The 12,139-nt window shown below is 44.8% G+C and overlaps 1 long non-coding RNA gene across 2 annotated transcripts in view; it reads right to left on the bottom strand.

Moving 5' to 3' along the window:
- Positions 1–7,331: 7,331 nt before the first annotated feature.
- Positions 7,332–12,139, bottom strand: part of LOC138843838 (uncharacterized) — a 51,528-nt gene continuing 46,720 nt past the window's right edge. For both annotated transcript variants that reach the window (XR_011378888.1, XR_011378889.1), the window contains 3 exons: positions 8,853–8,898; positions 7,937–8,009; positions 7,332–7,744 (listed from right to left, as the gene is read on the bottom strand). This is a non-coding gene — a long non-coding RNA (uncharacterized lncRNA). The remainder of the gene's footprint in view (positions 7,745–7,936; positions 8,010–8,852; positions 8,899–12,139) is intronic.

A 12,139-nucleotide genomic window follows, 5' to 3' on the forward strand; every position in this document is an offset into this window, starting at 1 on the left:
TGCCTGCTCAGAGGCATGAACACATCCATTTTCGGGGCTTTCAGCTTTCTGCTCAAAGTCCTCAAGGAAAGCGAAAGCGAAAACATCAAGCTCATCAAACTCCAAGGAAAGAAAGGTATGTACCCTATAGCCAAACAAGGTGATGAGCAGAGGACTTGTCATTGCAGAGGTAATTTTTGAATGCCTGTGAGATGTCAGGCACTGTTCTAAGCACTGCAGATGGCATAAAGAACAAAAGAGGCAAAAAAAAAAAAATAAGTCAACATAGAAAATAAGCAAAACTTGCAGAATACTGTGTCATATAATGATAAATGCTAAGTTGAAATAAAACAGAGAAAAAGGATTGGGACTTGAAATAGTGGAAAGGTAGAGTTGATATTGATAGGAGATAGGCATGGGATCAGGTAAGGAGCCACAGAGCTGGGAGGTTTTCCACACTTTATGTCTCTAGCCCTGCACCCTAACTCCACCCCCCCCTCCTTGCATGGTAATTCAATACAGCCACTTTCTCATGACACACCTATCCACATGAAGAAGAGATGATGAGCAACTGTACATTGAGTTCCAACATGAAATCCTTCCCAGAGAATATCACATGTACTGAGTCCCACTCCATTTGTACATGCAATTAGGGCACCACTCCCTATACAAAGAAAGCATCTGCTCCATTGGGGGCTCTCTCTCCTCACAGGCACATGGCTCTTTCTACCTTTTGCTCACAAAGGCAGATTCTTATGGTTGATGTCTCTCCTCATGGGGTCGCCGGCATCTGAACATGCACTCACTCTTTTTTTTTTTTTTTTTTTTTTTTTTTATCTTTTATTTAATGAATATAAATTTCCAAAGTACGACTCATGGGTTACAATGGCTTCCCCCCCCATACCGTCCCTCCCACCAACAACCCTCCCCTTTCCCACTCCCTCTCCCCTTCCATTCACATCAAGATTCATTTTCGATTATCTTAATATACAGAAGATCAGCTTAGTATACCTTAAGTAAGTATTTCAACAGTTTGCTCCCACACAGAAACATAAAGTGAAAAATAATAGATGATTTTTTTAAAATGATGATGAAATCAGATCAGACCTATTGTCATGTTTAATCCCAGTGAGAGTCAAGTTGGGAATTGAAAATTTCTTTCTTTTTTTTTTTTTTTTTTTTACAAAAGATCAGTTTAGTGTACATTAAGTAAAGATTTCAGTCGTTTGCACCCCCATAGAAACACAAAGTGAAATATACTGTTTGAGTACTCGTTATAGCATTAAGCCTCAGTGTACAGCACGTTAAGGACCGAGATCCTACATGAGGAGTAAGTGCACAGTGACTCCTGTTGTTGACTTTACCAATTGACACTCCTGTTTATGGCATCAGTAATCTCCCTATGCACCAGTTATGAGTTTCCAATGCACTCACTCTTTTAACATAAATTCAGCTGTTATTCTTGAACTTGACCCTTGCTTCTACTTTGAATTCTTATTTCACACAGGGGCAAGAATGTGCAATACAGCAACCAGGGAATGTATTCCAACAACAGCATCTGCATTTGACTTTGTTTTCTAACAGCAAGCCCAGAGCTGGGTCAGAGCAGAGAGAAGCTGTGACCTAGTGCTCAGGCCTGGCCTCTGTCAGTGGGGTTCACTCTTCATGTGAAGAGCTCCCCGCTGAGCCCCTCTACCTCACCAGGCAATATTCATTCGTCTGAAGCAAACTCCAGAGCAAGGCAGAGATTCCTGGAAAGCGTCGAGTCTAATGCTGAGGTTGCCAACCTTTTGATCAGCTTTTACTTAGATTTGACATCAGATGATGAAGATCATTAATAATAAAATAAGTACTGGACTTGCAAAAGAGAAAATTACCTCCGTTTCTCAGAAATGATTTCAGAAGTCTCTCCTGAAAAACTGGAGAGGTAGAAGGAGTGCCCAAAATAAGCCCAAGTGGGCCTTTGCAAGATGAGACCAACACAACCACCTCACTTAAAAGTGTCTGCTCCTGCCAAAGGCCCCTTCTCAATCCTGAAGAATTTTTTCTTAAGATTTATTTTATTTATTGAAAGAGTTACAGAGAGGGAGAGATCTTTTTTATATAAAGATTTATCTATCTGAAAGTCAGAGTTACACAAAGAGGAGAGGCAGAGAGAGAGAAAGGTTTTCCATCTGATGGTTCACTCCCCAGTTGGCCACAACAGCTGGAGCTGAGCCAACCCAGGAGCCAGGAGCCAGGAACTTCCTCCAGGTCTCCCACATGGGTGCAGGGGCACAAGGACTTGGGCCATCTTCTACTGCTTTTCCAGGCCATAGCAGAGAGCTGGACTGGAAGTGAAGCAACCAGGTCCTGAACCAGTGCCCACATGGAATGCCAGCGCTTCAAGCCAGGGCGTTAACCTGCTGTGCCACAGCGCTGCCCCCCCCCCACTTTTTTAAGATTTATTTATGAATTTTTTAAAAGAGTTATGTGAACAGCAGAGCTATAGAAAGAGAGGGAGAGATACAGAGATCTTTCATCTGCTGGTTCACACCCCAAATGGCTGCAACAGCCAGGACTGGACCAGGAACCAGAAACTCCATCCGGGTCTCCCAAACGAGTGGCAGGAGCCCAGGTACTTGGGCCATCATCCCTTGCCTCTCCAGGCAAATAGCAGGAAGCTAGATGGGAAGCAAAGTAGCCAGGACTTGAACCAGTGCTCCAATATGGGATAACAGCATTGCATGTGATTTCTTTTCTTTCTTTCTTTCTTTTTTTTTTTTTTTAAGATTTATTTATCCATTTGAAATGGCAGAGTTACAGAGAGGCAGAAGCAAAGAGGGAGAGAGGTCTCTATCTGCTGGTTCACTCCCCAGTAGTCACAACAGCCCAAGCCTCACCATTGCGAAGTAAGGAGCCAGAAGCTTCTTCCAGGTCTCCCATGCAGGTGCAGGGGCCCAAGCACTTGGGCCATCTTCCACTGCTTTCCCAGGCCATAGCAGAGAGCTGGACCAGAACTGGAGCAGCCAAGATGTGAACTGGTGCCCATATGGATGCCAGCATTGCAGGCAGTGGTCTTACCGGCTACACCACAGCACGGGCCTCGCACGTGGCTTCTTAACCCACAAAAGTACCACATCCAACTCCCCTAAGCCAATTTCTTGCTATTTCAAATTCTTCCAGGAGATGGCAGCAATAGCCTTAAAATATGCAGCCCTGAGGAAAACAAATTTGTCTAGTGATGAGGGTAAACTGAGGTACAGACACTTCAGGCAGGAGGTGCTAGAAATTATATAAAGATATGATTGTGTTCCATTTGTACATTTCACTTCACTTAACTACCTAGGGCTTTACAGCGGTCTGTATGTAACCAGCTAGCCTTTAGCACAGGTTATCCTTGATTCCTGAACACGCGGCTGCTGTGATGCAACACCACCTCCTCATGCCTGACTACCCAGGATTTCTCAAGCGAAGACAGAAAAATCCTAAGAGGCAGATTCGTTATACCTGAGGAATTGAAACCAGGTGTTATATGTACACCTGAAACCACCTATCCTCCTCTCCTTTCTTCATCCTGGGGATAAACAAGGAGGGGAAACAATGCCCGTTCTCCTAGACCTGTGAAACATGGCCCAGGCTGATAGTGTGTTTTTGTAACTATCCTGTTTGGGAAAACTAACCAAGCACATGAGACTCCAGGATCCCCACTGTGACTACCCCCAAGTCCCGACTCAAGCTCTGGAACTTGATTTTCTTCATTCTGTTTGGCAGAGTTTGGCAGAATATTGGGAGAAGTTTTTTGGAGTTTGTTTGTTTGTTTGTTTGTTTTGACAGCCAGAGTTAGAGAGAGACAGAGAGAAAGGTCTTCCTTTTCCGTTGGTTTCACCCCCCAGATGGTCACTATGGCCAGCACACTGCGCCAATCTGAAGCCAGGAGCCAAGTGCTTCCTCCTGGTCTCCCATGTGGGTGCAGGGCCCAAGCACTTGGGCCATCCTCCACCACTTTCCCAGGCCACAGCAAAGAGCTGGACTGGAAGAGGAGCAACCAGGACAGAATCTGGGACTAGAACCCGGGGTGCCAGCACCGCAGGTGGAGGATTAGCCAAGTGAGCTACGGCGCCAGCCTGGAGAAGTTTTTTAATCTAAGGATACAGATTTGCTCAGCCTGCTTTAGCCACTGAGGAGTCAAAGTTTCTAATTTTTTAAAATTTATATTTGCATTTACTTATTTGAGAGATAGAGAAAGCAGGAGAGAGAAAAAGCACGCTCCCGTCCACTGGTTCACTTCCCAAATCCTCACAAATTCCAGGTCTGAGGCAGGTCAATGCCAGGAGCCAGAATCTCAATCTGGATCTCCTACATTGGTGGCAGGGACTCAACTACTTGAGCTATTACCTGCTGCCTCCCAGAGCGTGCATTCACAAGAGGCTGGAATCAGAAGCAGAGGCTAGAATCAAATCCAGGCACTCCAATTACGGGATGTGGGCATCCCAAGCGATGTCTTAACCACCAGATCAAACATTCACTCAAAGTCGATGTTTCAGTGCAGAAAGAACACTCAGCTAGAAGTCAAGAGACATTGGTTGGAATCCTGGTTCCTTCAAAGAGGAAGCCAGGTGGTCTCTAGGTAGTCATCAAACTTCTCTGTGCCCCAGTCTCGTTTTCTGAGGACAGTGACACCAGCACCTACCACCTACCAGCACCTACCAGAAGAGATCATGTGACAGCCCACTGAAAACTTTAAATCACTGAATAGTTCAGGCTGATAGAAGGCAAGATGGTATAATAAAAGGGGACTTCAAAAGCTCATGGAAGAGGCTGTCGCTGTGGGAAAAGCCGCTGCCTGCAGTGCCGGCATCCCATATGGGCACCGGTTCTAGTCCTCGCTGCTCCACTTCCGATGCAGCTCTCTGCTGTAGCCTGGGAAAGCAGTAGCACCCACATAGAGACCCAGAGGAAGTTCCTGGCTCCTGGCTTTAGATCAGCGCAACTCTGTCATTTGGGGAGTGAACTATCAGATGGAAGATCTCTCTTTCTCTCTCTCTCTTTCTTTCTGCTTCTTCTTCTCTCTCTGTATAACTCTGATTTTCAAATAAATAAATAAATCTTTTTTTAAAAAGATCATGGAAAATGGAATTAAAAGAGATGTTTATTCTGGTGCAAAAAGAAAACTGAAATCTATACATAATTGTTTCATAATATGCATTTTCTAGAAAATGTCTGAAGATCTCTCATATATTTAAAGACAATTAAGAAGATAGATTCTTATTTCACCCCAAAAGTCTGTAATCTCGCTTTTTCTCAAAGGAATCTAAGCTTTGACTCTTCCAGGTAAAAGCCAGAGGTGCCCAAGTCTGCATTCACTCTGGCCTGTCTTGCCCTCTCCATGCTGGGTCCACATTTTGGGCCAATAAACAGCATCCATGACTGCCTCCTCAAACACATCCCATGCAGCTGGAGCCTCTCAGTCCAGGAACGTGTGTGGCAAAGCCCTGCATACAGCAGGAGCACACTCTGTGTGGAACTTTGGCCAGAAGCAAGCCAAAGAAGTAAGCACTGGCCAGATGGAGTGGATGGTCAAAGGGAGGGCCTCCCTTTGCTCCAGACTTTGGTCAGTTAAATGGCATTTTTATGGCTATTATTAGAAAGCCTATACTTGAAATTCAGGGGAGAACTCAGTGTTTCCTGACTGCTTCTCTCCATGTAGACACAGCAGAACTCTGCTTCCGTAGCTAAGAAGTAACTGTCATAATCATAGTCCTAAGGAGTTCTTTGCAGAAATAGTAACAGTGGGTCATCTTATATGGTACAGTGTCAAGTGTGTGCTAAGTACTCTCCTGAGTGCTTTCCTGTTAACTCAGTTCAATTCCCAACAGCTCTATGACAAAGGTCCTAGTTTCATCCTTATTTTGTAAAAGAAGAAGCCAAGGTACAGAGAGGTGAAGTAGCTTGCTCAAGGTCACACAACCTGTGCACAACAAGGAAGGAGTTAAACCCAGGCACTTGGGCTCCAGAGTCTGCCTTTATAACGAGTACATAACACAGACTATAATTTGACTTGTATTATCTGAACTTGACAGTACACCTGTGAACAGGGTGCCATTATTGTTACTATTGGCATTATCCTTATTTATAGAATAAAGCTTATTTATAGAATAAAGCTCAGAAATTCTGCCCAAGTGCCCAAGTTTGAAACATGTGGTTTCCATGGCAAAGCTGGGACAATAACTGGAAGTTTTACATGAGATCCCCTGTTCAGGAGCCATTCTTCAAAGTGCTATCAATAGCTCCCCTTCATTTATCTTGTAGGCCAGATGGGGAGACCTTTCTCACCCATTCCAGGAGTCAGAAGGTCCACTCAGAGAGGGCTAAACAAATCTTCATGATGCCAGACCGTAATGGATGCCCACTGGGGATGATTCATTTCTGTGTTTGTTGTGCAAGGGGTAAAGCTGCTCTCCCCTCCCTAGAGTCTTTCCTGACCCCACCTAACTGAAGCTAATCTCTCTTTCTTTCAAACTCCCAACTGTGCTTGGGTTTTTTTATGCCTCGCTTGTGGGTCCTTCCAATTTCCATCTTTTCTTACAGTTATTTGTGTTGTGTTCCTATTCAGCTGTGCCCTTTTGAGGACTCGGATGAGCAGTTAATCATTTTAGGACCACTATACTGTCTAGCACGGTGTAAAGCAACGGCCAAGCAATGTTCCCGACTCGCCCACCTGCTGAGCTGTTCTGAGTCAGTCTTGATGTTAAGGCACCCTTGCTGATGAGCATTGTGTAAAAAAATTGAGATTGGAAGCTGAGAAGACATGTGACTTGCCCTTGGAAAAAGAGAGACACTTACAGGTGTCCTCAGATACTGAGAGCTCCAGCCTGCCTTCTCGCCCATGTGTAATTTGCAATGTCCTTTCTAAAGTTTTCTTTCTTATTTCCTAGGAAATAATCTAATAAACTCAGTCATCCTGAGTCATAGAATTTTAGAATTGGGAGGAGTCTTATCATACTATGGTCAAGGAAAATGAGACATCAGAGTAAGAATGACATCAGAAGGAACACTAAAAAAAAAGTCAGTAGAGTAAGGAAAGAGGTGTCTGAGCATATTTTGTAACCAATGACACTTAAGTTAATTTTGAAAGTAAAGGCTAGTCAGCCAAACTCCAGTCTACTTGGTTTGATGAAGACTTCCTTTTCTGCAAATCAATATGCTCAGGAAAAATTACCTTTCCTGAGACTCACACAGCACAACTCTCAGAAGTGGCAACCACATCGAGGCTGTGTGAATGGTGGCCCTGGAGTCGTGTGGTTTTACAACTCGCGTAGGCCGGTTGGATCAGGCCCTATTTGTCCTTGCTCCACAGTAACACATGCTTCTTTTTTAAATGTTTATTTATTTATTTTTCATCTACTTGAAAGGCAAGAAACAGAGAGAAAGAGAGATAGAAATCTCCAGGTGGTTCACTTCCCACATGGAATCAGGAATAGCGCCAGGTCTTCCATCTGGGTGGCAGGGCCTAAGAACTCCAGCCATCTCATGTTGCCTCCCAGAACACATTAGCAATAAGCTGTGCTAGAAGTGGAGGAGCTGGGACTCAAATAGGCACTCTGAAATTGGATAGACATCCCAAGCTGTCCCATAACACAGCCTTTGACGCTGAAGTTCAAATACCATCAGGACTTTCTGGAGACAGTCTCTGTTGGTGGTGGTGCCAGCAGCAAAGAGCCTGTCCATTCCCCAAGCCTTGCCTCTTGTCGTCATTTGGGATGGGCTGCATGTGCAGACCTGCCTGTGGGAATTGTTTGGGAAGATTATCATTAATGATAAGGCATCCTGCCACCGTCTTTGCCATTTTTTGTGTTGCTCAGAAGTATGTTTATCCTTTGTACATCTGGGTCTGAAACGCAGTGGGATAGTAGAAGTCTATTACAGTAAGCTCACCTCACCCTTCCCCTAATCCCTCAGGACAAAAGGTGGTTACCTGGGTCGCATGAATGAGTGGGCGAGTTCACAGTCCTCTTCTCTGACAGCCAGAGTCTGAGGGATCAGAAAGACTAGAGGTGGAAAAACAGGAATCACATGTTACAAACAAGAAAACCTTGTGCACAGAGCCTGTGATTGGCAACACCATATGACTTCAGTATACAAAACACAGATGAAAAAGTAGCCCCTCATCCCTTTCCAGAGCCACTGTAGACCCCATGTTGCCCTCTGACTTCTCCTCACAGGCATGTATCATCATGATTTTCACAAACTGCTTCTTATTTATTCCAGAATCCCATTTCCCATATCTAAGAAACATTCCATGGAGTTAAAGTCCCACAAATTTTCCCAATGTTTTACAACTTAAGATCTGATTACTCAGCATCTGCAGTCTTTTTTGCTTTTGTTAAAATGATACATTCTCGGCAGGCGCCGTAGCTCAATAGGCTAATCCTCCACCTGCAGCGCCGGTACACCAGGTTCTAGTCCCAGTCGGGACACCAGGTTCTGTCCCGGTTGCCCCTCTTCCAGACCAGCTCCATGCTGTGGCCCAAGAGTGCAGTGGAGGATGGCCCAAGTCCTTGAGCCTTGCACCCGCATGGGAGACCAGGAGAAGCACCTGGCTCCTGCCTTCGGACAGTGCGCTGGCCGCAGCAGCCATTGGAGGATGAACCAACGGTAAAATGAAGAACTTTCTCTCTGTCTCTCTTTCTCTCACTGTCCACTCTGCCTGTCAAAAAAAAAAATACATTTTCAAAGGAAAAATAATATAAAGACAAAAAAAGTACTAAAAAAAGGAATCATCTGAAGTCCCACCATCCATAAAGGGTGACTTTTCACATGTTGATGAATGTCCTTCATAGCATGTATGTGTTATCAGATACGACTGTGCGGCCCTGTCACTTCTCACTCACAGTGTGCAGCAGGAATCTTGTTTATTCTTTTGTTATTAGCCACAACCTAAACAAAAAACAAACAAAAATCTTACTGTTGGTATTACCCACTACTTGCCTAAACAAGAAATAAAAATCCTACTGTTATTAACAGTTCACATGTTCACAGTTCTTTGTAGCCAAAAAAGCAACTTTACAGCTCTGTCCCCGTCTAATTCCACAGCTGGCAAAACTCTGGGACCTCGTTGTGCCTTTAATTCTAATCCCCCAAAAGCAAAGCATGGTACTTAACAATGGAAAAAGCACATTTACACTTTTTATTTGATCATCACAGAGTGAGATGATCAGGACTGAGATATATACTAGTAACTGCAATGATAACAGTAAAAATAGTCATCACTACTTGTATTGAGAAATTCCTGTATGCCAGGCTCTGTGTTAGAGCCATGACATGCGCTGTATCACTTAATCTTCATGACTGTCAGCTTAAAGGTAATATTACAGATCTGTCTCTCTTGGAGCTCCCCTCTTGGCTGCTGCCGCAGGAGGTTTCTGGCTTAAATAAATCTTTGAGAGAGAGAGAGAGAGAGAATATTACTGAGGCATACAGTTTAAGTAATCTGATCAAATTTCCGGGGCTGATCCAGGTGGAATTCTAACCACTTTAAAGCCCCTTCATTAACTACTGCATTATGCTGCCTCTTATCACAACTAATCTTTGTGAAGCGCTTTACAAAGCACTCTAATATGCATTGTTAGCTCCATTTTATAGAAGAGGAAATCAAGGCAAGAGAGATTCAGTGATTTGTCTCAAGTCTCAGAGTCAAGATTTAAGTCCATTTTGATTCTACCTCTGTTGCTGTTTTCACTACACTGCATCAGTCTCGTTTCTCTAACTAAAGGTGCTGGGCACCAAAAACACTTCTTTCAAGTCCACAGGAAGAGGGGTTCTCATTAGGTTCTTTCAAAAATCCTCCTGCTGTAGTGAAATCTCTGTTCCTTCTTCAGCAGGAACCAAGGCCAGCCCCTTCCATGGAGCCTGAGATCTTTGTCATATCATGCACGAGGTGAGAAGGTGCAGTTTGTGAAGCTCTAAATCATCCCTCTCTTGCACTTTTGGCACAGAGAAAGTTGGTCTGTCTCGTTTCTATTCTTTCAGAGCTTAATTATTCTTGAGGATACGAAACTAGAGATGATGAAACAGAATAGAATGGGGTGCAGGAAAACCATTTAAACAGAGTGGGTGGAAGGTATACACAAGGAATTAAATATCATCTTTTGACATATAGGCAGAGTTGGTTTAAGGAGGCAATTAAGTAATCAAAATTGGTATCTTCCCCTTTAAAGATAATAATTTTTATTTATAAACTACACCTTGCTGGAATGAGCTCAAAGCACTTAATGTGTGCTTGCTAATTACCCCACCCAACAAACAATGTGCCAGGTAGGAAAAGAGAGATATAATTATTCCCATTTTACAGGTTGGGAAGCTGAGCCTTGGAAGAGTGGTGCCTTGCCCAAAACCAGCTCTCACAGATCTGAAAATAGAAGGCAAGCCTTCCTAATAGCACCCTCCAGCTCACTGTGTACAGCTTCCTATTTTCAGATGCTCTCCTGAGAAAGGACAGCTCACTTATGGCCAGAAAAAAGCAGCTGGGAACTACAGCTCCCAGCAGACAGTGAGAGAATACTAAGCTGCGCCTCAAGTGCCCATTCCAGATTCCCAAATATGGAGAAGGACTGGGTTTTGGAAAAGGAACAGAATGCCTTACCCTTGAGAGAGAGACACACACAGAGGGAGGGAGAGGATGAGGTAAGTTCGGGATATTTAACTCTATCACCAGAACGTCCACCCACGTCTTTGAAATGTAGCAGCCAAAGTCACAATCTTTTCATAAATCTTTCTAGAATATCTCACTCTTTTAAGTCCAGCACTTAGTTCAGCAGACCCAGGTAAAAGCAGTCGGGCAGTTGCAATTCCAGGAAGTCAGAGACCCTGTGTCTGAATCTGAGCAGGCTAGAATGCGATGGTGGCCATGCTGGGAAAGGAATCCCCGTGAAGAGCTGCTCTGTGGCAGGAGCAGCACACATTCCAGAGGCGGGGGCTGTGGCCAGCCCAACCAAGGGACCAGCAGTTCTGCAAGCACAAGGGTTGCTCTTCTCCTGCCTGGAGCTGCTGAGCCCTCCTGGTGGGAAAGGCATGCAAGGACTCGTTCCACCAATTCTGTCTTTATTGTTGTCCACAAGCATTGCTTACAGCACCTGCTGAAAGCACTGGGCTAGATGCTGAGGGAGAGGCAAACCGCAAGACTGGATCTTACCTTCAGGAGGCTTCCCACTGGGGGAGAGGATGCAAAAGGAAAGATGGTGCATCGCAAGGGAAAGCAGGCACTGTTTTTACTTTTTATTCAATATTCACCTACTGATCACCCACCATGTGCCAGACACTGCTCTAAGCCACTTGGAACACAACAATGAACGCACCAAAAGGAAAAGCTTCTGCCTTTATAGATTTTGTTTTCTGGTAGCCCCTGATGTCTGGGGGAGAACAACAGAGGTCGGAACCAGCCAGTCCAGAGCCTTGAGATGGTGTGTGGTGGGTGTGAGAGCAGGAGGCCAATGCAGAAGAAGGAGGGTGAGTGTGTGTAAGGATTGTGGTGGCAAGTCAGTGAGCTAGGCAAGGGTCAAGTCACACGGGGCCTTATAAGGACAAGAAGAATGAATGTCATCCCAGTTGTGAGGGGAAGCCCTTGTTTCCTGGCAGTGGTCTGATGCAATCTGTGCAGTCTGAGGGGAGCAGTATAGAGGAGAGGTATCCAGCAGCTGGGATGGGCAAGGAAAGCTTCTCCACAGAATGTGGTGGACCTGGCAGCGTTTCTCTGCTCAGATAAAGATTCTGCTGTAGAGAGAGGGTACTCAGGTCCAAGGAACTCTAAAAGCAAGTGTGGAGTCGGGATGGTGTGTGGCACACTCAGACCATCAATCTGCCCCAGATATGGCCAAGTCGGGGAGTAGGAGATGGGGGGGGGGGGGAGTTGGACAGAGTAGATTGGGATGATTATGAAGGCCTCTGTGTTAGAAGGCCCTGAATCTCAGATAGTGGGGAAACTTGGATACACAGAGGTATGGTTCACAGATGTCAACATGCAGTCTGAGAACCTGCTCTCCACCAAGAGGCCAACATTTTCACCTAAGGGATTTATTTCTTTGAAGGCTGTTGAGCCCCACAATGAAACCAAGACAACTGAGTTGCACAACTCCATAGAGCACCATTTACTCTGTATTGTGTGTGAAAGTCATGGCTCAGT

Source organism: Oryctolagus cuniculus, chromosome 9 (assembly GCF_964237555.1).
Source record: "Oryctolagus cuniculus chromosome 9, mOryCun1.1, whole genome shotgun sequence".
In the NCBI taxonomy this organism is placed as follows: domain Eukaryota; kingdom Metazoa; phylum Chordata; class Mammalia; order Lagomorpha; family Leporidae; genus Oryctolagus; species Oryctolagus cuniculus.